The following is an 18,183-nucleotide window of genomic DNA, read 5'->3' as shown; positions in this document are numbered from 1 at the left end:
CTTGACATCAATTTGAATCTCACAGGGATTGCGAGTATCGATTCCCCTGCGTAAGAAACTAAATCTTGCCAGTTAAACAGCATCACCTGTGGAGGATGTGGGCATCGATCCCGCTACCTCTCGCATGCAAAGCGAGCGCTCTACCATTTGAGCTAATCCCCCATGTAGAGTTCCTCGTTGGGGAACTTGTGAGCGTCAGCATGAGTACAGTCTGGTTCGACTGCTTACTTGACATCAATTTGAATCTCACAGGGATTGCGAGTATCGATTCCCCTGCATATGACAGGCAAAGGAAGCGCTGCAGCGTTTGAGCTAACTCGCACTTCCCTTGCTCCTACCTGGGAGAGTTGAATCGTCCCACACTTTGGAGCTGCTTTTCCGAAACACGTGCAAAGGTTGTTGTGGAACGGAGCTCCATTTTTCAATGAAAAAGCTGTTGGAGAATGCGGGCATCGATCCCGCTGCCTCTCGCATGCGAAGCAAGCGCTCTACCACTTGAGCTAATTCCCCCATATTAAGCTCCTCGTTGGGGAACTTGTTAGCATCAGCATGAGGACCCAAATTGTATTAGGCCAATCGTGTCGTCATCCTTCATGCCAATGCGATTCTTGTAGATGTTGCTTTGGAAAGGAACTAAATCTTGCCAGTTAAACAGCATCACCTGTGGAGGATGCGGGCATCGATCCCGCTACCTCTCGCATGCTAAGCGAGCGCTCTACCATTTGAGCTAATCCCCCACCTTACGTGTGTGTATTTTCCTTGGAAGAGTTAACAACTGCTCAGTCTTGAGTCACAATCGACAATCTGGCTCGACTGCTTACTTGACATCAATTTGAATCTCACAGGGATTGCGAGTATCGATTCCCCTGCGTAAGAAACTAAATCTTGCCAGTTAAACAGCATCACCTATGGAGGATGCGGGCATCGATCCCGCTACCTCTCGCATGCAAAGCGAGCGCTCTACCATTTGAGCTAATCCCCCATGTAGAGTTCCTCGTTGGGGAACTTGTGAGCGTCAGCATGAGTACAGTCTGGTTCGACTGCTTACTTGACATCAATTTGAATCTCACAGGGATTGCGAGTATCGATTCCCCTGCATATGACAGGCAAAGGAAGCGCTGCAGCGTTTGAGCTAACTCGCACTTCCCTTGCTCCTACCTGGGAGAGTTGAATCGTCCCACACTTTGGAGCTGCTTTTCCGAAACACGTGCAAAGGTTGTTGTGGAACGGAGCTCCATTTTTCAATGAAAAAGCTGTTGGAGAATGCGGGCATCGATCCCGCTGCCTCTCGCATGCGAAGCAAGCGCTCTACCACTTGAGCTAATTCCCCCATATTAAGCTCCTCGTTGGGGAACTTGTTAGCATCAGCATGAGGACCCAAATTGTATTAGGCCAATCGTGTCGTCATCCTTCATGCCAATGCGATTCTTGTAGATGTTGCTTTGGAAAGGAACTAAATCTTGCCAGTTAAACAGCATCACCTGTGGAGGATGCGGGCATCGATCCCGCTACCTCTCGCATGCTAAGCGAGCGCTCTACCATTTGAGCTAATCCCCCACCTTACGTGTGTGTATTTTCCTTGGAAGAGTTAACAACTGCTCAGTCTTGAGTCACAATCGACAATCTGGCTCGACTGCTTACTTGACATCAATTTGAATCTCACAGGGATTGCGAGTATCGATTCCCCTGCGTAAGAAACTAAATCTTGCCAGTTAAACAGCATCACCTATGGAGGATGCGGGCATCGATCCCGCTACCTCTCGCATGCAAAGCGAGCGCTCTACCATTTGAGCTAATCCCCCATGTAGAGTTCCTCGTTGGGGAACTTGTGAGCGTCAGCATGAGTACAGTCTGGTTCGACTGCTTACTTGACATCAATTTGAATCTCACAGGGATTGCGAGTATCGATTCCCCTGCATATGACAGGCAAAGGAAGCGCTGCAGCGTTTGAGCTAACTCGCACTTCCCTTGCTCCTACCTGGGAGAGTTGAATCGTCCCACACTTTGGAGCTGCTTTTCCGAAACACGTGCAAAGGTTGTTGTGGAACGGAGCTCCATTTTTCAATGAAAAAGCTGTTGGAGAATGCGGGCATCGATCCCGCTGCCTCTCGCATGCGAAGCAAGCGCTCTACCACTTGAGCTAATTCCCCCATATTAAGCTCCTCGTTGGGGAACTTGTTAGCATCAGCATGAGGACCCAAATTGTATTAGGCCAATCGTGTCGTCATCCTTCATGCCAATGCGATTCTTATAAATGTTGCTTTGGAAAGGAACTAAATCTTGCCAGTTAAACAGCATCACCTGTGGAGGATGCGGGCATCGATCCCGCTACCTCTCGCATGCAAAGCGAGCGCTCTACCATTTGAGCTAATCCCCCATGTAGAGTTTCTCGTTGGGGAACTTGTGAGCGTCAGCATGAGTACAGTCTGGTTCGACTGCTTACTTGACATCAATTTGAATCTCACAGGGATTGCGAGTATCGATTCCCCTGCGTAAGAAACTAAATCTTGCCAGTTAAACAGCATCACCTATGGAGGATGCGGGCATCGATCCCGCTACCTCTCGCATGCTAAGCGAGCGCTCTACCATTTGAGCTAATCCCCCATGTAGAGTTTCTCATTGGGGAACTTGTGAGCGTCAGCATGAGTACAGTCTGGTTCGACTGCTTACTTGACATCAATTTGAATCTCACAGGGATTGCGAGTATCGATTCCCCTGCATATGACAGGCAAAGGAAGCGCTGCAGCGTTTGAGCTAACTCGCACTTCCCTTGCTCCTACCTGGGAGAGTTGAATCGTCCCACACTTTGGAGCTGCTTTTCCGAAACACGTGCAAAGGTTGTTGTGGAACGGAGCTCCATTTTTCAATGAAAAAGCTGTTGGAGAATGCGGGCATCGATCCCGCTGCCTCTCGCATGCGAAGCAAGTGCTCTAACAATTGAGCTAATTCCCCCATATTAAGCTCCTCGTTGGGGAACTTGTTAGCATCAGCATGAGGACCCAAATTGTATTAAGCCAATCGTGTCGTCATCCTTCATGCCAATGCGATACTTGTAGATGTTGCTTTGGAAAGGAACTAAATCTTGCCAGTTAAACAGCATCACCTGTGGAGGATGCGGGCATCTATCCCGCTACCTCTCGCATGCTAAGCGAGCGCTCTACCATTTGAGCTAATCCCCCACCTTACATGTGTGTATTTTCCTTGGAAGAGTTAAAAACTGCTCAGTCTTGAGTCACAATCGACAATCTGGCTCGACTGCTTACTTGACATCAATTTGAATCTCACAGGGATTGCGAGTATCGATTCCCCTGCGTAAGAAACTAAATCTTGCCAGTTAAACAGCATCACCTATGGAGGATGCGGGCATCGATCCCGCTACCTCTCGCATGCAAAGCGAGCGCTCTACCATTTGAGCTAATCCCCCATGTAGAGTTCCTCGTTGGGGAACTTGTGAGCGTCAGCATGAGTACAGTCTGGTTCGACTGCTTACTTGACATCAATTTGAATCTCACAGGGATTGCGAGTATCGATTCCCCTGCATATGACAGGCAAAGGAAGCGCTGCAGCGTTTGAGCTAACTCGCACTTCCCTTGCTCCTACCTGGGAGAGTTGAATTGTCCCACACTTTGGAGCTGCTTTTCCGAAACACGTGCAAAGGTTGTTGTGGAACGGAGCTCCATTTTTCAATGAAAAAGCTGTTGGAGAATGCGGGCATCGATCCCGCTGCCTCTCGCATGCGAAGCAAGCGCTCTACCACTTGAGCTAATTCCCCCATATTAAGCTCCTCGTTGGGGAACTTGTTAGCATCAGCATGAGGACCCAAATTGTATTAGGCCAATCGTGTCGTCATCCTTCATGCCAATGCGATTCTTGTAGATGTTGCTTTGGAAAGGAACTAAATCTTGCCAGTTAAACAGCATCACCTGTGGAGGATGCGGGCATCGATCCCGCTACCTCTCGCATGCAAAGCGAGCGCTCTACCATTTGAGCTAATCCCCCATGTAGAGTTTCTCGTTGGGGAACTTGTGAGCGTCAGCATGAGTACAGTCTGGTTCGACTGCTTACTTGACATCAATTTGAATCTCACAGGGATTGCGAGTATCGATTCCCCTGCGTAAGAAACTAAATCTTGCCAGTTAAACAGCATCACCTATGGAGGATGCGGGCATCGATCCCGCTACCTCTCGCATGCTAAGCGAGCGCTCTACCATTTGAGCTAATCCCCCATGTAGAGTTCCTCGTTGGGGAACTTGTGAGCGTCAGCATGAGTACAGTCTGGTTCGACTGCTTACTTGACATCAATTTGAATCTCACAGGGATTGCGAGTATCGATTCCCCTGCATATGACAGGCAAAGGAAGCGCTGCAGCGTTTGAGCTAACTCGCACTTCCCTTGCTCCTACCTGGGAGAGTTGAATCGTTCCACACTTTGGAGCTGCTTTTCCGAAACACGTGCAAAGGTTGTTGTGGAACGGAGCTCCATTTTTCAATGAAAAAGCTGTTGGAGAATGCGGGCATCGATCCCGCTGCCTCTCGCATGCGAAGCAAGCGCTCTACCACTTGAGCTAATTCCCCCATATTAAGCTCCTCGTTGGGGAACTTGTTAGCATCAGCATGGGGACCCAAATTGTATTAGGCCAATCGTGTCGTCATCCTTCATGCCAATGCGATTCTTGTAAATGTTGCTTTGGAAAGGAACTAAATCTTGCCAGTTAAACAGCATCACCTGTGGAGGATGCGGGCATCGATCCCGCTACCTCTCGCATGCTAAGCGAGCGCTCTACCATTTGAGCTAATCCCCCATGTAGAGTTTCTCATTGGGGAACTTGTGAGCGTCAGCATGAGTACAGTCTGGTTCGACTGCTTACTTGACATCAATTTGAATCTCACAGGGATTGCGAGTATCGATTCCCCTGCATATGACAGGCAAAGGAAGCGCTGCAGCGTTTGAGCTAACTCGCACTTCCCTTGCTCCTACCTGGGAGAGTTGAATCGTCCCACACTTTGGAGCTGCTTTTCCGAAACACGTGCAAAGGTTGTTGTGGAACGGAGCTCCATTTTTCAATGAAAAAGCTGTTGGAGAATGCGGGCATCGATCCCGCTGCCTCTCGCATGCGAAGCAAGTGCTCTAACAATTGAGCTAATTCCCCCATATTAAGCTCCTCGTTGGGGAACTTGTTAGCATCAGCATGAGGACCCAAATTGTATTAAGCCAATCGTGTCGTCATCCTTCATGCCAATGCGATACTTGTAGATGTTGCTTTGGAAAGGAACTAAATCTTGCCAGTTAAACAGCATCACCTGTGGAGGATGCGGGCATCTATCCCGCTACCTCTCGCATGCTAAGCGAGCGCTCTACCATTTGAGCTAATCCCCCACCTTACATGTGTGTATTTTCCTTGGAAGAGTTAAAAACTGCTCAGTCTTGAGTCACAATCGACAATCTGGCTCGACTGCTTACTTGACATCAATTTGAATCTCACAGGGATTGCGAGTATCGATTCCCCTGCGTAAGAAACTAAATCTTGCCAGTTAAACAGCATCACCTATGGAGGATGCGGGCATCGATCCCGCTACCTCTCGCATGCAAAGCGAGCGCTCTACCATTTGAGCTAATCCCCCATGTAGAGTTCCTCGTTGGGGAACTTGTGAGCGTCAGCATGAGTACAGTCTGGTTCGACTGCTTACTTGACATCAATTTGAATCTCACAGGGATTGCGAGTATCGATTCCCCTGCATATGACAGGCAAAGGAAGCGCTGCAGCGTTTGAGCTAACTCGCACTTCCCTTGCTCCTACCTGGGAGAGTTGAATTGTCCCACACTTTGGAGCTGCTTTTCCGAAACACGTGCAAAGGTTGTTGTGGAACGGAGCTCCATTTTTCAATGAAAAAGCTGTTGGAGAATGCGGGCATCGATCCCGCTGCCTCTCGCATGCGAAGCAAGCGCTCTACCACGTGAGCTAATTCCCCCATATTAAGCTCCTCGTTGGGGAACTTGTTAGCATCAGCATGAGGACCAAAATTGTATTAGGCCAATCGTGTCGTCATCCTTCATGCCAATGCGATTCTTGTAGATGTTGCTTTGGAAAGGAACTAAATCTTGCCAGTTAAACAGCATCACCTGTGGAGGATGCGGGCATCGATCCCGCTACCTCTCGCATGCAAAGCGAGCGCTCTACCATTTGAGCTAATCCCCCATGTAGAGTTTCTCGTTGGGGAACTTGTGAGCGTCAGCATGAGTACAGTCTGGTTCGACTGCTTACTTGACATCAATTTGAATCTCACAGGGATTGCGAGTATCGATTCCCCTGCGTAAGAAACTAAATCTTGCCAGTTAAACAGCATCACCTATGGAGGATGCGGGCATCGATCCCGCTACCTCTCGCATGCTAAGCGAGCGCTCTACCATTTGAGCTAATCCCCCATGTAGAGTTCCTCGTTGGGGAACTTGTGAGCGTCAGCATGAGTACAGTCTGGTTCGACTGCTTACTTGACATCAATTTGAATCTCACAGGGATTGCGAGTATCGATTCCCCTGCATATGACAGGCAAAGGAAGCGCTGCAGCGTTTGAGCTAACTCGCACTTCCCTTGCTCCTACCTGGGAGAGTTGAATCGTTCCACACTTTGGAGCTGCTTTTCCGAAACACGTGCAAAGGTTGTTGTGGAACGGAGCTCCATTTTTCAATGAAAAAGCTGTTGGAGAATGCGGGCATCGATCCCGCTGCCTCTCGCATGCGAAGCAAGCGCTCTACCACTTGAGCTAATTCCCCCATATTAAGCTCCTCGTTGGGGAACTTGTTAGCATCAGCATGGGGACCCAAATTGTATTAGGCCAATCGTGTCGTCATCCTTCATGCCAATGCGATTCTTGTAAATGTTGCTTTGGAAAGGAACTAAATCTTGCCAGTTAAACAGCATCACCTGTGGAGGATGCGGGCATCGATCCCGCTACCTCTCGCATGCTAAGCGAGCGCTCTACCATTTGAGCTAATCCCCCATGTAGAGTTTCTCATTGGGGAACTTGTGAGCGTCAGCATGAGTACAGTCTGGTTCGACTGCTTACTTGACATCAATTTGAATCTCACAGGGATTGCGAGTATCGATTCCCCTGCATATGACAGGCAAAGGAAGCGCTGCAGCGTTTGAGCTAACTCGCACTTCCCTTGCTCCTACCTGGGAGAGTTGAATCGTCCCACACTTTGGAGCTGCTTTTCCGAAACACGTGCAAAGGTTGTTGTGGAACGGAGCTCCATTTTTCAATGAAAAAGCTGTTGGAGAATGCGGGCATCGATCCCGCTGCCTCTCGCATGCGAAGCAAGCGCTCTACCACTTGAGCTAATTCCCCCATATTAAGCTCCTCGTTGGGGAACTTGTTAGCATGAGCATGAGGACCCAAATTGTATTAGGCCAATCGTGTCGTCATCCTTCATGCCAATGCGATTCTTGTAAATGTTGCTTTGGAAAGGAACTAAATCTTGCCAGTTAAACAGCATCACCTGTGGAGGATGCGGGCATCGATCCCGCTACCTCTCGCATGCTAAGCGAGCGCTCTACCATTTGAGCTAATCCCCCACCTTACGTGTGTGTATTTTCCTTGGAAGAGTTAAAAACTGCTCAGTCTTGAGTCACAATCGACAATCTGGCTCGACTGCTTACTTGACATCAATTTGAATCTCACAGGGATTGCGAGTATCGATTCCCCTGCGTAAGAAACTAAATCTTGCCAGTTAAACAGCATCACCTATGGAGGATGCGGGCATCGATCCCGCTACCTCTCGCATGCAAAGCGAGCGCTCTACCATTTGAGCTAATCCCCCATGTAGAGTTCCTCGTTGGGGAACTTGTGAGCGTCAGCATGAGTACAGTCTGGTTCGACTGCTTACTTGACATCAATTTGAATCTCACAGGGATTGCGAGTATCGATTCCCCTGCGTAAGAAACTAAATCTTGCCAGTTAAACAGCATCACCTATGGAGGATGCGGGCATCGATCCCGCTACCTCTCGCATGCAAAGCGAGCGCTCTACCATTTGAGCTAATCCCCCATGTAGAGTTCCTCGTTGGGGAACTTGTGAGCGTCAGCATGAGTACAGTCTGGTTCGACTGCTTACTTGACATCAATTTGAATCTCACAGGGATTGCGAGTATCGATTCCCCTGCATATGACAGGCAAAGGAAGCGCTGCAGCGTTTGAGCTAACTCGCACTTCCCTTGCTCCTACCTGGGAGAGTTGAATCGTCCCACACTTTGGAGCTGCTTTTCCGAAACACGTGCAAAGGTTGTTGTGGAACGGAGCTCCATTTTTCAATGAAAAAGCTGTTGGAGAATGCGGGCATCGATCCCGCTGCCTCTCGCATGCGAAGCAAGCGCTCTACCACTTGAGCTAATTCCCCCATATTAAGCTCCTCGTTGGGGAACTTGTTAGCATCAGCATGAGGACCCAAATTGTATTAAGCCAATCGTGTCGTCATCCTTCATGCCAATGCGATACTTGTAGATGTTGCTTTGGAAAGGAACTAAATCTTGCCAGTTAAACAGCATCACCTGTGGAGGATGCGGGCATCTATCCCGCTACCTCTCGCATGCTAAGCGAGCGCTCTACCATTTGAGCTAATCCCCCACCTTACATGTGTGTATTTTCCTTGGAAGAGTTAAAAACTGCTCAGTCTTGAGTCACAATCGACAATCTGGCTCGACTGCTTACTTGACATCAATTTGAATCTCACAGGGATTGCGAGTATCGATTCCCCTGCGTAAGAAACTAAATCTTGCCAGTTAAACAGCATCACCTATGGAGGATGCGGGCATCGATCCCGCTACCTCTCGCATGCAAAGCGAGCGCTCTACCATTTGAGCTAATCCCCCATGTAGAGTTCCTCGTTGGGGAACTTGTGAGCGTCAGCATGAGTACAGTCTGGTTCGACTGCTTACTTGACATCAATTTGAATCTCACAGGGATTGCGAGTATCGATTCCCCTGCATATGACAGGCAAAGGAAGCGCTGCAGCGTTTGAGCTAACTCGCACTTCCCTTGCTCCTACCTGGGAGAGTTGAATCGTCCCACACTTTGGAGCTGCTTTTCCGAAACACGTGCAAAGGTTGTTGTGGAACGGAGCTCCATTTTTCAATGAAAAAGCTGTTGGAGAATGCGGGCATCGATCCCGCTGCCTCTCGCATGCGAAGCAAGCGCTCTACCACTTGAGCTAATTCCCCCATATTAAGCTCCTCGTTGGGGAACTTGTTAGCATCAGCATGAGGACCCAAATTGTATTAGGCCAATCGTGTCGTCATCCTTCATGCCAATGCGATTCTTGTAAATGTTGCTTTGGAAAGGAACTAAATCTTGCCAGTTAAACAGCATCACCTATGGAGGATGCGGGCATCGATCCCGCTACCTCTCGCATGCTAAGCGAGCGCTCTACCATTTGAGCTAATCCCCCATGTAGAGTTCCTCGTTGGGGAACTTGTGAGCGTCAGCATGAGTACAGTCTGGTTCGACTGCTTACTTGACATCAATTTGAATCTCACAGGGATTGCGAGTATCGATTCCCCTGCATATGACAGGCAAAGGAAGCGCTGCAGCGTTTGAGCTAACTCGCACTTCCCTTGCTCCTACCTGGGAGAGTTGAATCGTTCCACACTTTGGAGCTGCTTTTACGAAACACGTGCAAAAGTTGTTGTGGAACGGAGCTCCATTTTTCAATGAAAAAGCTGTTGGAGAATGCAGGCATCGATCCCGCTGCCTCTCGCATGCGAAGCAAGCGCTCTACCACTTGAGCTAATTCCCCCATATTAAGCTCCTCGTTGGGGAACTTGTTAGCATCAGCATGAGGACCCAAATTGTATTAGGCCAATCGTGTCGTCATCCTTCATGCCAATGCGATTCTTGTAAATGTTGCTTTGGAAAGTAACTAAATCTTGCCAGTTAAACAGCATCACCTGTGGAGGATGCGGGCATCGATCCCTCTACCTCTCGCATGCTAAGCGAGCGCTCTACCATTTGAGCTAATCCCCCATGTAGAGTTTCTCATTGGGGAACTTGTGAGCGTCAGCATGAGTACAGTCTGGTTCGACTGCTTACTTGACATCAATTTGAATCTCACAGGGATTGCGAGTATCGATTCCCCTGCATATGACAGGCAAAGGAAGCGCTGCAGCGTTTGAGCTAACTCGCACTTCCCTTGCTCCTACCTGGGAGAGTTGAATCGTCCCACACTTTGGAGCTGCTTTTCCGAAACACGTGCAAAGGTTGTTGTGGAACGGAGCTCCATTTTTCAATGAAAAAGCTGTTGGAGAATGCGGGCATCGATCCCGCTGCCTCTCGCATGCGAAGCAAGCGCTCTACCACTTGAGCTAATTCCCCCATATTAAGCTCCTCGTTGGGGAACTTGTTAGCATCAGCATGAGGACCCAAATTGTATTAGGCCAATCGTGTCGTCATCCTTCATGCCAATGCGATTCTTATAAATGTTGCTTTGGAAAGGAACTAAATCTTGCCAGTTAAACAGCATCACCTGTGGAGGATGCGGGCATCGATCCCGCTACCTCTCGCATGCTAAGCGAGCGCTCTACCATTTGAGCTAATCCCCCACCTTACGTGTGTGTATTTTCCTTGGAAGAGTTAAAAACTGCTCAGTCTTGAGTCACAATCGACAATCTGGCTCGACTGCTTACTTGACATCAATTTGAATCTCACAGGGATTGCGAGTATCGATTCCCCTGCGTAAGAAACTAAATCTTGCCAGTTAAACAGCATCACCTATGGAGGATGCGGGCATCGATCCCGCTACCTCTCGCATGCAAAGCGAGCGCTCTACCATTTGAGCTAATCCCCCATGTAGAGTTCCTCGTTGGGGAACTTGTGAGCGTCAGCATGAGTACAGTCTGGTTCGACTGCTTACTTGACATCAATTTGAATCTCACAGGGATTGCGAGTATCGATTCCCCTGCGTAAGAAACTAAATCTTGCCAGTTAAACAGCATCACCTATGGAGGATGCGGGCATCGATCCCGCTACCTCTCGCATGCAAAGCGAGCGCTCTACCATTTGAGCTAATCCCCCATGTAGAGTTCCTCGTTGGGGAACTTGTGAGCGTCAGCATGAGTACAGTCTGGTTCGACTGCTTACTTGACATCAATTTGAATCTCACAGGGATTGCGAGTATCGATTCCCCTGCATATGACAGGCAAAGGAAGCGCTGCAGCGTTTGAGCTAACTCGCACTTCCCTTGCTCCTACCTGGGAGAGTTGAATCGTCCCACACTTTGGAGCTGCTTTTCCGAAACACGTGCAAAGGTTGTTGTGGAACGGAGCTCCATTTTTCAATGAAAAAGCTGTTGGAGAATGCGGGCATCGATCCCGCTGCCTCTCGCATGCGAAGCAAGCGCTCTACCACTTGAGCTAATTCCCCCATATTAAGCTCCTCGTTGGGGAACTTGTTAGCATCAGCATGAGGACCCAAATTGTATTAAGCCAATCGTGTCGTCATCCTTCATGCCAATGCGATACTTGTAGATGTTGCTTTGGAAAGGAACTAAATCTTGCCAGTTAAACAGCATCACCTGTGGAGGATGCGGGCATCTATCCCGCTACCTCTCGCATGCTAAGCGAGCGCTCTACCATTTGAGCTAATCCCCCACCTTACATGTGTGTATTTTCCTTGGAAGAGTTAAAAACTGCTCAGTCTTGAGTCACAATCGACAATCTGGCTCGACTGCTTACTTGACATCAATTTGAATCTCACAGGGATTGCGAGTATCGATTCCCCTGCGTAAGAAACTAAATCTTGCCAGTTAAACAGCATCACCTATGGAGGATGCGGGCATCGATCCCGCTACCTCTCGCATGCAAAGCGAGCGCTCTACCATTTGAGCTAATCCCCCATGTAGAGTTCCTCGTTGGGGAACTTGTGAGCGTCAGCATGAGTACAGTCTGGTTCGACTGCTTACTTGACATCAATTTGAATCTCACAGGGATTGCGAGTATCGATTCCCCTGCATATGACAGGCAAAGGAAGCGCTGCAGCGTTTGAGCTAACTCGCACTTCCCTTGCTCCTACCTGGGAGAGTTGAATCGTCCCACACTTTGGAGCTGCTTTTCCGAAACACGTGCAAAGGTTGTTGTGGAACGGAGCTCCATTTTTCAATGAAAAAGCTGTTGGAGAATGCGGGCATCGATCCCGCTGCCTCTCGCATGCGAAGCAAGCGCTCTACCACTTGAGCTAATTCCCCCATATTAAGCTCCTCGTTGGGGAACTTGTTAGCATCAGCATGAGGACCCAAATTGTATTAGGCCAATCGTGTCGTCATCCTTCATGCCAATGCGATTCTTGTAAATGTTGCTTTGGAAAGGAACTAAATCTTGCCAGTTAAACAGCATCACCTATGGAGGATGCGGGCATCGATCCCGCTACCTCTCGCATGCTAAGCGAGCGCTCTACCATTTGAGCTAATCCCCCATGTAGAGTTCCTCGTTGGGGAACTTGTGAGCGTCAGCATGAGTACAGTCTGGTTCGACTGCTTACTTGACATCAATTTGAATCTCACAGGGATTGCGAGTATCGATTCCCCTGCATATGACAGGCAAAGGAAGCGCTGCAGCGTTTGAGCTAACTCGCACTTCCCTTGCTCCTACCTGGGAGAGTTGAATCGTTCCACACTTTGGAGCTGCTTTTACGAAACACGTGCAAAAGTTGTTGTGGAACGGAGCTCCATTTTTCAATGAAAAAGCTGTTGGAGAATGCAGGCATCGATCCCGCTGCCTCTCGCATGCGAAGCAAGCGCTCTACCACTTGAGCTAATTCCCCCATATTAAGCTCCTCGTTGGGGAACTTGTTAGCATCAGCATGAGGACCCAAATTGTATTAGGCCAATCGTGTCGTCATCCTTCATGCCAATGCGATTCTTGTAAATGTTGCTTTGGAAAGTAACTAAATCTTGCCAGTTAAACAGCATCACCTGTGGAGGATGCGGGCATCGATCCCTCTACCTCTCGCATGCTAAGCGAGCGCTCTACCATTTGAGCTAATCCCCCATGTAGAGTTTCTCATTGGGGAACTTGTGAGCGTCAGCATGAGTACAGTCTGGTTCGACTGCTTACTTGACATCAATTTGAATCTCACAGGGATTGCGAGTATCGATTCCCCTGCATATGACAGGCAAAGGAAGCGCTGCAGCGTTTGAGCTAACTCGCACTTCCCTTGCTCCTACCTGGGAGAGTTGAATCGTCCCACACTTTGGAGCTGCTTTTCCGAAACACGTGCAAAGGTTGTTGTGGAACGGAGCTCCATTTTTCAATGAAAAAGCTGTTGGAGAATGCGGGCATCGATCCCGCTGCCTCTCGCATGCGAAGCAAGCGCTCTACCACTTGAGCTAATTCCCCCATATTAAGCTCCTCGTTGGGGAACTTGTTAGCATCAGCATGAGGACCCAAATTGTATTAGGCCAATCGTGTCGTCATCCTTCATGCCAATGCGATTCTTATAAATGTTGCTTTGGAAAGGAACTAAATCTTGCCAGTTAAACAGCATCACCTGTGGAGGATGCGGGCATCGATCCCGCTACCTCTCGCATGCAAAGCGAGCGCTCTACCATTTGAGCTAATCCCCCATGTAGAGTTTCTCGTTGGGGAACTTGTGAGCGTCAGCATGAGTACAGTCTGGTTCGACTGCTTACTTGACATCAATTTGAATCTCACAGGGATTGCGAGTATCGATTCCCCTGCGTAAGAAACTAAATCTTGCCAGTTAAACAGCATCACCTATGGAGGATGCGGGCATCGATCCCGCTACCTCTCGCATGCTAAGCGAGCGCTCTACCATTTGAGCTAATCCCCCATGTAGAGTTCCTCGTTGGGGAACTTGTGAGCGTCAGCATGAGTACAGTCTGGTTCGACTGCTTACTTGACATCAATTTGAATCTCACAGGGATTGCGAGTATCGATTCCCCTGCATATGACAGGCAAAGGAAGCGCTGCAGCGTTTGAGCTAACTCGCACTTCCCTTGCTCCTACCTGGGAGAGTTGAATCGTTCCACACTTTGGAGCTGCTTTTACGAAACACGTGCAAAGGTTGTTGTGGAACGGAGCTCCATTTTTCAATGAAAAAGCTGTTGGAGAATGCGGGCATCGATCCCGCTGCCTCTCGCATGCGAAGCAAGCGCTCTACCACTTGAGCTAATTCCCCCATATTAAGGTCCTCGTTGGGGAACTTGTTAGCATCAGCATGGGGACCCAAATTGTATTAGGCCAATCGTGTCGTCATCCTTCATGCCAATGCGATTCTTGTAAATGTTGCTTTGGAAAGGAACTAAATCTTGCCAGTTAAACAGCATCACCTGTGGAGGATGCGGGCATCGATCCCGCTACCTCTCGCATGCTAAGCGAGCGCTCTACCATTTGAGCTAATCCCCCATGTAGAGTTTCTCATTGGGGAACTTGTGAGCGTCAGCATGAGTACAGTCTGGTTCGACTGCTTACTTGACATCAATTTGAATCTCACAGGGATTGCGAGTATCGATTCCCCTGCATATGACAGGCAAAGGAAGCGCTGCAGCGTTTGAGCTAACTCGCACTTCCCTTGCTCCTACCTGGGAGAGTTGAATCGTCCCACACTTTGGAGCTGCTTTTCCGAAACACGTGCAAAGGTTGTTGTGGAACGGAGCTCCATTTTTCAATGAAAAAGCTGTTGGAGAATGCGGGCATCGATCCCGCTGCCTCTCGCATGCGAAGCAAGCGCTCTACCACTTGAGCTAATTCCCCCATATTAAGCTCCTCGTTGGGGAACTTGTTAGCATCAGCATGAGGACCCAAATTGTATTAGGCCAATCGTGTCGTCATCCTTCATGCCAATGCGATTCTTGTAGATGTTGCTTTGGAAAGGAACTAAATCTTGCCAGTTAAACAGCATCACCTGTGGAGGATGCGGGCATCGATCCCGCTACCTCTCGCATGCTAAGCGAGCGCTCTACCATTTGAGCTAATCCCCCACCTTACATGTGTGTATTTTCCTTGGAAGAGTTAAAAACTGCTCAGTCTTGAGTCACAATCGACAATCTGGCTCGACTGCTTACTTGACATCAATTTGAATCTCACAGGGATTGCGAGTATCGATTCCCCTGCGTAAGAAACTAAATCTTGCCAGTTAAACAGCATCACCTGTGGAGGATGTGGGCATCGATCCCGCTACCTCTCGCATGCAAAGCGAGCGCTCTACCATTTGAGCTAATCCCCCATGTAGAGTTCCTCGTTGGGGAACTTGTGAGCGTCAGCATGAGTACAGTCTGGTTCGACTGCTTACTTGACATCAATTTGAATCTCACAGGGATTGCGAGTATCGATTCCCCTGCATATGACAGGCAAAGGAAGCGCTGCAGCGTTTGAGCTAACTCGCACTTCCCTTGCTCCTACCTGGGAGAGTTGAATCGTCCCACACTTTGGAGCTGCTTTTCCGAAACACGTGCAAAGGTTGTTGTGGAACGGAGCTCCATTTTTCAATGAAAAAGCTGTTGGAGAATGCGGGCATCGATCCCGCTGCCTCTCGCATGCGAAGCAAGCGCTCTACCACTTGAGCTAATTCCCCCATATTAAGCTCCTCGTTGGGGAACTTGTTAGCATGAGCATGAGGACCCAAATTGTATTAGGCCAATCGTGTCGTCATCCTTCATGCCAATGCGATTCTTGTAAATGTTGCTTTGGAAAGGAACTAAATCTTGCCAGTTAAACAGCATCACCTGTGGAGGATGCGGGCATCGATCCCGCTACCTCTCGCATGCTAAGCGAGCGCTCTACCATTTGAGCTAATCCCCCATGTAGAGTTCCTCGTTGGGGAACTTGTGAGCGTCAGCATGAGTACAGTCTGGTTCGACTGCTTACTTGACATCAATTTGAATCTCACAGGGATTGCGAGTATCGATTCCCCTGCATATGACAGGCAAAGGAAGCGCTGCAGCGTTTGAGCTAACTCGCACTTCCCTTGCTCCTACCTGGGAGAGTTGAATCGTCCCACACTTTGGAGCTGCTTTTCCGAAACACGTGCAAAGGTTGTTGTGGAACGGAGCTCCATTTTTCAATGAAAAAGCTGTTGGAGAATGCGGGCATCGATCCCGCTGCCTCTCGCATGCGAAGCAAGCGCTCTACCACTTGAGCTAATTCCCCCATACTAAGCTCCTCGTTGGGGAACTTGTTAGCATCAGCATGAGGACCCAAATTGTATTAGGCCAATCGTGTCGTCATCCTTCATGCCAATGCGATTCTTGTAGATGTTGCTTTGGAAAGGAACTAAATCTTGCCAGTTAAACAGCATCACCTGTGGAGGATGCGGGCATCGATCCCGCTACCTCTCGCATGCTAAGCGAGCGCTCTACCATTTGAGCTAATCCCCCACCTTACATGTGTGTATTTTCCTTGGAAGAGTTAAAAACTGCTCAGTCTTGAGTCACAATCGACAATCTGGCTCGACTGCTTACTTGACATCAATTTGAATCTCACAGGGATTGCGAGTATCGATTCCCCTGCGTAAGAAACTAAATCTTGCCAGTTAAACAGCATCACCTATGGAGGATGCGGGCATCGATCCCGCTACCTCTCGCATGCAAAGCGAGCGCTCTACCATTTGAGCTAATCCCCCATGTAGAGTTCCTCGTTGGGGAACTTGTGAGCGTCAGCATGAGTACAGTCTGGTTCGACTGCTTACTTGACATCAATTTGAATCTCACAGGGATTGCGAGTATCGATTCCCCTGCATATGACAGGCAAAGGAAACGCTGCAGCGTTTGAGCTAACTCGCACTTCCCTTGCTCCTACCTGGGAGAGTTGAATCGTCCCACACTTTGGAGCTGCTTTTCCGAAACACGTGCAAAGGTTGTTGTGGAACGGAGCTCCATTTTTCAATGAAAAAGCTGTTGGAGAATGCGGGCATCGATCCCGCTGCCTCTCGCATGCGAAGCAAGCGCTCTACCACTTGAGCTAATTCCCCCATATTAAGCTCCTCGTTGGGGAACTTGTTAGCATCAGCATGAGGACCCAAATTGTATTAGGCCAATCGTGTCGTCATCCTTCATGCCAATGCGATTCTTGTAGATGTTGCTTTGGAAAGGAACTAAATCTTGCCAGTTAAACAGCATCACCTGTGGAGGATGCGGGCATCGATCCCGCTACCTCTCGTATGCTAAGCGAGCGCTCTACCATTTGAGCTAATCCCCCACCTTACATGTGTGTATTTTCCTTGGAAGAGTTAAAAACTGCTCAGTCTTGAGTCACAATCGACAATCTGGCTCGACTGCTTACTTGACATCAATTTGAATCTCACAGGGATTGCGAGTATCGATTCCCCTGCGTAAGAAACTAAATCTTGCCAGTTAAACAGCATCACCTATGGAGGATGCGGGCATCGATCCCGCTACCTCTCGCATGCAAAGCGAGCGCTCTACCATTTGAGCTAATCCCCCATGTAGAGTTCCTCGTTGGGGAACTTGTGAGCGTCAGCATGAGTACAGTCTGGTTCGACTGCTTACTTGACATCAATTTGAATCTCACAGGGATTGCGAGTATCGATTCCCCTGCATATGACAGGCAAAGGAAACGCTGCAGCGTTTGAGCTAACTCGCACTTCCCTTGCTCCTACCTGGGAGAGTTGAATCGTCCCACACTTTGGAGCTGCTTTTCCGAAACACGTGCAAAGGTTGTTGTGGAACGGAGCTCCATTTTTCAATGAAAAAGCTGTTGGAGAATGCGGGCATCGATCCCGCTGCCTCTCGCATGCGAAGCAAGCGCTCTACCACTTGAGCTAATTCCCCCATATTAAGCTCCTCGTTGGGGAACTTGTTAGCATCAGCATGAGGACCCAAATTGTATTAGGCCAATCGTGTCGTCATCCTTCATGCCAATGCGATTCTTGTAGATGTTGCTTTGGAAAGGAACTAAATCTTGCCAGTTAAACAGCATCACCTGTGGAGGATGCGGGCATCGATCCCGCTACCTCTCGCATGCTAAGCGAGCGCTCTACCATTTGAGCTAATCCCCCACCTTACGTGTGTGTATTTTCCTTGGAAGAGTTAAAAACTGCTCAGTCTTGAGTCACAATCGACAATCTGGCTCGACTGCTTACTTGACATCAATTTGAATCTCACAGGGATTGCGAGTATCGATTCCCCTGCGTAAGAAACTAAATCTTGCCAGTTAAACAGC

The 18,183-nt window shown here is 48.8% G+C and overlaps 52 non-coding genes across 52 annotated transcripts; all 52 read right to left on the bottom strand.

Moving 5' to 3' along the window:
• Positions 1 to 437: 437 nt before the first annotated feature.
• On the bottom strand, positions 438 to 510 carry trnaa-cgc (transfer RNA alanine (anticodon CGC)). The gene has a single exon. It is a non-coding gene; the product is annotated as a tRNA-Ala (tRNA).
• A 154-nt stretch (positions 511 to 664) lies between these two features.
• Positions 665 to 737, bottom strand: trnaa-agc (transfer RNA alanine (anticodon AGC)). Its single transcript has one exon. It is a non-coding gene; the product is annotated as a tRNA-Ala (tRNA).
• Positions 738 to 909: 172 nt separating this feature from the next.
• Positions 910 to 982, bottom strand: trnaa-ugc (transfer RNA alanine (anticodon UGC)). Its single transcript has one exon. It is a non-coding gene; the product is annotated as a tRNA-Ala (tRNA).
• Positions 983 to 1,257: 275 nt separating this feature from the next.
• Positions 1,258 to 1,330, bottom strand: trnaa-cgc (transfer RNA alanine (anticodon CGC)). Its single transcript has one exon. It is a non-coding gene; the product is annotated as a tRNA-Ala (tRNA).
• A 154-nt stretch (positions 1,331 to 1,484) lies between these two features.
• Positions 1,485 to 1,557, bottom strand: trnaa-agc (transfer RNA alanine (anticodon AGC)). The gene has a single exon. It is a non-coding gene; the product is annotated as a tRNA-Ala (tRNA).
• A 172-nt stretch (positions 1,558 to 1,729) lies between these two features.
• trnaa-ugc (transfer RNA alanine (anticodon UGC)) lies at positions 1,730 to 1,802 on the bottom strand. The gene has a single exon. It is a non-coding gene; the product is annotated as a tRNA-Ala (tRNA).
• Positions 1,803 to 2,077: 275 nt separating this feature from the next.
• On the bottom strand, positions 2,078 to 2,150 carry trnaa-cgc (transfer RNA alanine (anticodon CGC)). The gene has a single exon. It is a non-coding gene; the product is annotated as a tRNA-Ala (tRNA).
• Positions 2,151 to 2,304: 154 nt separating this feature from the next.
• On the bottom strand, positions 2,305 to 2,377 carry trnaa-ugc (transfer RNA alanine (anticodon UGC)). Its single transcript has one exon. It is a non-coding gene; the product is annotated as a tRNA-Ala (tRNA).
• A 154-nt stretch (positions 2,378 to 2,531) lies between these two features.
• Positions 2,532 to 2,604, bottom strand: trnaa-agc (transfer RNA alanine (anticodon AGC)). The gene has a single exon. It is a non-coding gene; the product is annotated as a tRNA-Ala (tRNA).
• Positions 2,605 to 3,351: 747 nt separating this feature from the next.
• Positions 3,352 to 3,424, bottom strand: trnaa-ugc (transfer RNA alanine (anticodon UGC)). Its single transcript has one exon. It is a non-coding gene; the product is annotated as a tRNA-Ala (tRNA).
• A 275-nt stretch (positions 3,425 to 3,699) lies between these two features.
• Positions 3,700 to 3,772, bottom strand: trnaa-cgc (transfer RNA alanine (anticodon CGC)). Its single transcript has one exon. It is a non-coding gene; the product is annotated as a tRNA-Ala (tRNA).
• A 154-nt stretch (positions 3,773 to 3,926) lies between these two features.
• Positions 3,927 to 3,999, bottom strand: trnaa-ugc (transfer RNA alanine (anticodon UGC)). Its single transcript has one exon. It is a non-coding gene; the product is annotated as a tRNA-Ala (tRNA).
• Positions 4,000 to 4,153: 154 nt separating this feature from the next.
• trnaa-agc (transfer RNA alanine (anticodon AGC)) lies at positions 4,154 to 4,226 on the bottom strand. The gene has a single exon. It is a non-coding gene; the product is annotated as a tRNA-Ala (tRNA).
• A 275-nt stretch (positions 4,227 to 4,501) lies between these two features.
• On the bottom strand, positions 4,502 to 4,574 carry trnaa-cgc (transfer RNA alanine (anticodon CGC)). Its single transcript has one exon. It is a non-coding gene; the product is annotated as a tRNA-Ala (tRNA).
• Positions 4,575 to 4,728: 154 nt separating this feature from the next.
• On the bottom strand, positions 4,729 to 4,801 carry trnaa-agc (transfer RNA alanine (anticodon AGC)). The gene has a single exon. It is a non-coding gene; the product is annotated as a tRNA-Ala (tRNA).
• A 747-nt stretch (positions 4,802 to 5,548) lies between these two features.
• Positions 5,549 to 5,621, bottom strand: trnaa-ugc (transfer RNA alanine (anticodon UGC)). The gene has a single exon. It is a non-coding gene; the product is annotated as a tRNA-Ala (tRNA).
• Positions 5,622 to 6,123: 502 nt separating this feature from the next.
• On the bottom strand, positions 6,124 to 6,196 carry trnaa-ugc (transfer RNA alanine (anticodon UGC)). Its single transcript has one exon. It is a non-coding gene; the product is annotated as a tRNA-Ala (tRNA).
• Positions 6,197 to 6,350: 154 nt separating this feature from the next.
• trnaa-agc (transfer RNA alanine (anticodon AGC)) lies at positions 6,351 to 6,423 on the bottom strand. The gene has a single exon. It is a non-coding gene; the product is annotated as a tRNA-Ala (tRNA).
• A 275-nt stretch (positions 6,424 to 6,698) lies between these two features.
• trnaa-cgc (transfer RNA alanine (anticodon CGC)) lies at positions 6,699 to 6,771 on the bottom strand. The gene has a single exon. It is a non-coding gene; the product is annotated as a tRNA-Ala (tRNA).
• Positions 6,772 to 6,925: 154 nt separating this feature from the next.
• Positions 6,926 to 6,998, bottom strand: trnaa-agc (transfer RNA alanine (anticodon AGC)). Its single transcript has one exon. It is a non-coding gene; the product is annotated as a tRNA-Ala (tRNA).
• A 275-nt stretch (positions 6,999 to 7,273) lies between these two features.
• On the bottom strand, positions 7,274 to 7,346 carry trnaa-cgc (transfer RNA alanine (anticodon CGC)). The gene has a single exon. It is a non-coding gene; the product is annotated as a tRNA-Ala (tRNA).
• Positions 7,347 to 7,500: 154 nt separating this feature from the next.
• On the bottom strand, positions 7,501 to 7,573 carry trnaa-agc (transfer RNA alanine (anticodon AGC)). Its single transcript has one exon. It is a non-coding gene; the product is annotated as a tRNA-Ala (tRNA).
• A 172-nt stretch (positions 7,574 to 7,745) lies between these two features.
• On the bottom strand, positions 7,746 to 7,818 carry trnaa-ugc (transfer RNA alanine (anticodon UGC)). The gene has a single exon. It is a non-coding gene; the product is annotated as a tRNA-Ala (tRNA).
• Positions 7,819 to 7,972: 154 nt separating this feature from the next.
• trnaa-ugc (transfer RNA alanine (anticodon UGC)) lies at positions 7,973 to 8,045 on the bottom strand. Its single transcript has one exon. It is a non-coding gene; the product is annotated as a tRNA-Ala (tRNA).
• Positions 8,046 to 8,320: 275 nt separating this feature from the next.
• trnaa-cgc (transfer RNA alanine (anticodon CGC)) lies at positions 8,321 to 8,393 on the bottom strand. Its single transcript has one exon. It is a non-coding gene; the product is annotated as a tRNA-Ala (tRNA).
• Positions 8,394 to 8,792: 399 nt separating this feature from the next.
• On the bottom strand, positions 8,793 to 8,865 carry trnaa-ugc (transfer RNA alanine (anticodon UGC)). The gene has a single exon. It is a non-coding gene; the product is annotated as a tRNA-Ala (tRNA).
• Positions 8,866 to 9,140: 275 nt separating this feature from the next.
• On the bottom strand, positions 9,141 to 9,213 carry trnaa-cgc (transfer RNA alanine (anticodon CGC)). The gene has a single exon. It is a non-coding gene; the product is annotated as a tRNA-Ala (tRNA).
• Positions 9,214 to 9,367: 154 nt separating this feature from the next.
• On the bottom strand, positions 9,368 to 9,440 carry trnaa-agc (transfer RNA alanine (anticodon AGC)). Its single transcript has one exon. It is a non-coding gene; the product is annotated as a tRNA-Ala (tRNA).
• An 850-nt stretch (positions 9,441 to 10,290) lies between these two features.
• On the bottom strand, positions 10,291 to 10,363 carry trnaa-cgc (transfer RNA alanine (anticodon CGC)). The gene has a single exon. It is a non-coding gene; the product is annotated as a tRNA-Ala (tRNA).
• Positions 10,364 to 10,517: 154 nt separating this feature from the next.
• trnaa-agc (transfer RNA alanine (anticodon AGC)) lies at positions 10,518 to 10,590 on the bottom strand. Its single transcript has one exon. It is a non-coding gene; the product is annotated as a tRNA-Ala (tRNA).
• A 172-nt stretch (positions 10,591 to 10,762) lies between these two features.
• trnaa-ugc (transfer RNA alanine (anticodon UGC)) lies at positions 10,763 to 10,835 on the bottom strand. Its single transcript has one exon. It is a non-coding gene; the product is annotated as a tRNA-Ala (tRNA).
• Positions 10,836 to 10,989: 154 nt separating this feature from the next.
• Positions 10,990 to 11,062, bottom strand: trnaa-ugc (transfer RNA alanine (anticodon UGC)). Its single transcript has one exon. It is a non-coding gene; the product is annotated as a tRNA-Ala (tRNA).
• Positions 11,063 to 11,337: 275 nt separating this feature from the next.
• Positions 11,338 to 11,410, bottom strand: trnaa-cgc (transfer RNA alanine (anticodon CGC)). The gene has a single exon. It is a non-coding gene; the product is annotated as a tRNA-Ala (tRNA).
• Positions 11,411 to 11,809: 399 nt separating this feature from the next.
• trnaa-ugc (transfer RNA alanine (anticodon UGC)) lies at positions 11,810 to 11,882 on the bottom strand. Its single transcript has one exon. It is a non-coding gene; the product is annotated as a tRNA-Ala (tRNA).
• Positions 11,883 to 12,157: 275 nt separating this feature from the next.
• trnaa-cgc (transfer RNA alanine (anticodon CGC)) lies at positions 12,158 to 12,230 on the bottom strand. Its single transcript has one exon. It is a non-coding gene; the product is annotated as a tRNA-Ala (tRNA).
• Positions 12,231 to 12,384: 154 nt separating this feature from the next.
• Positions 12,385 to 12,457, bottom strand: trnaa-agc (transfer RNA alanine (anticodon AGC)). Its single transcript has one exon. It is a non-coding gene; the product is annotated as a tRNA-Ala (tRNA).
• An 850-nt stretch (positions 12,458 to 13,307) lies between these two features.
• Positions 13,308 to 13,380, bottom strand: trnaa-cgc (transfer RNA alanine (anticodon CGC)). The gene has a single exon. It is a non-coding gene; the product is annotated as a tRNA-Ala (tRNA).
• Positions 13,381 to 13,534: 154 nt separating this feature from the next.
• trnaa-ugc (transfer RNA alanine (anticodon UGC)) lies at positions 13,535 to 13,607 on the bottom strand. Its single transcript has one exon. It is a non-coding gene; the product is annotated as a tRNA-Ala (tRNA).
• A 154-nt stretch (positions 13,608 to 13,761) lies between these two features.
• trnaa-agc (transfer RNA alanine (anticodon AGC)) lies at positions 13,762 to 13,834 on the bottom strand. Its single transcript has one exon. It is a non-coding gene; the product is annotated as a tRNA-Ala (tRNA).
• A 275-nt stretch (positions 13,835 to 14,109) lies between these two features.
• Positions 14,110 to 14,182, bottom strand: trnaa-cgc (transfer RNA alanine (anticodon CGC)). Its single transcript has one exon. It is a non-coding gene; the product is annotated as a tRNA-Ala (tRNA).
• A 154-nt stretch (positions 14,183 to 14,336) lies between these two features.
• On the bottom strand, positions 14,337 to 14,409 carry trnaa-agc (transfer RNA alanine (anticodon AGC)). The gene has a single exon. It is a non-coding gene; the product is annotated as a tRNA-Ala (tRNA).
• A 275-nt stretch (positions 14,410 to 14,684) lies between these two features.
• trnaa-cgc (transfer RNA alanine (anticodon CGC)) lies at positions 14,685 to 14,757 on the bottom strand. Its single transcript has one exon. It is a non-coding gene; the product is annotated as a tRNA-Ala (tRNA).
• Positions 14,758 to 14,911: 154 nt separating this feature from the next.
• Positions 14,912 to 14,984, bottom strand: trnaa-agc (transfer RNA alanine (anticodon AGC)). The gene has a single exon. It is a non-coding gene; the product is annotated as a tRNA-Ala (tRNA).
• Positions 14,985 to 15,504: 520 nt separating this feature from the next.
• trnaa-cgc (transfer RNA alanine (anticodon CGC)) lies at positions 15,505 to 15,577 on the bottom strand. The gene has a single exon. It is a non-coding gene; the product is annotated as a tRNA-Ala (tRNA).
• A 154-nt stretch (positions 15,578 to 15,731) lies between these two features.
• trnaa-agc (transfer RNA alanine (anticodon AGC)) lies at positions 15,732 to 15,804 on the bottom strand. Its single transcript has one exon. It is a non-coding gene; the product is annotated as a tRNA-Ala (tRNA).
• A 275-nt stretch (positions 15,805 to 16,079) lies between these two features.
• On the bottom strand, positions 16,080 to 16,152 carry trnaa-cgc (transfer RNA alanine (anticodon CGC)). Its single transcript has one exon. It is a non-coding gene; the product is annotated as a tRNA-Ala (tRNA).
• A 154-nt stretch (positions 16,153 to 16,306) lies between these two features.
• On the bottom strand, positions 16,307 to 16,379 carry trnaa-agc (transfer RNA alanine (anticodon AGC)). The gene has a single exon. It is a non-coding gene; the product is annotated as a tRNA-Ala (tRNA).
• A 172-nt stretch (positions 16,380 to 16,551) lies between these two features.
• On the bottom strand, positions 16,552 to 16,624 carry trnaa-ugc (transfer RNA alanine (anticodon UGC)). The gene has a single exon. It is a non-coding gene; the product is annotated as a tRNA-Ala (tRNA).
• Positions 16,625 to 16,899: 275 nt separating this feature from the next.
• trnaa-cgc (transfer RNA alanine (anticodon CGC)) lies at positions 16,900 to 16,972 on the bottom strand. Its single transcript has one exon. It is a non-coding gene; the product is annotated as a tRNA-Ala (tRNA).
• A 399-nt stretch (positions 16,973 to 17,371) lies between these two features.
• Positions 17,372 to 17,444, bottom strand: trnaa-ugc (transfer RNA alanine (anticodon UGC)). The gene has a single exon. It is a non-coding gene; the product is annotated as a tRNA-Ala (tRNA).
• Positions 17,445 to 17,719: 275 nt separating this feature from the next.
• trnaa-cgc (transfer RNA alanine (anticodon CGC)) lies at positions 17,720 to 17,792 on the bottom strand. The gene has a single exon. It is a non-coding gene; the product is annotated as a tRNA-Ala (tRNA).
• Positions 17,793 to 17,946: 154 nt separating this feature from the next.
• Positions 17,947 to 18,019, bottom strand: trnaa-agc (transfer RNA alanine (anticodon AGC)). The gene has a single exon. It is a non-coding gene; the product is annotated as a tRNA-Ala (tRNA).
• Positions 18,020 to 18,183: the final 164 nt, after the last annotated feature.

This window comes from Osmerus mordax, chromosome 22, assembly GCF_038355195.1.
Source record: "Osmerus mordax isolate fOsmMor3 chromosome 22, fOsmMor3.pri, whole genome shotgun sequence".
NCBI lineage: Eukaryota > Metazoa > Chordata > Actinopteri > Osmeriformes > Osmeridae > Osmerus > Osmerus mordax.
This window is presented reverse-complemented; position numbering and strand designations above follow the sequence as displayed.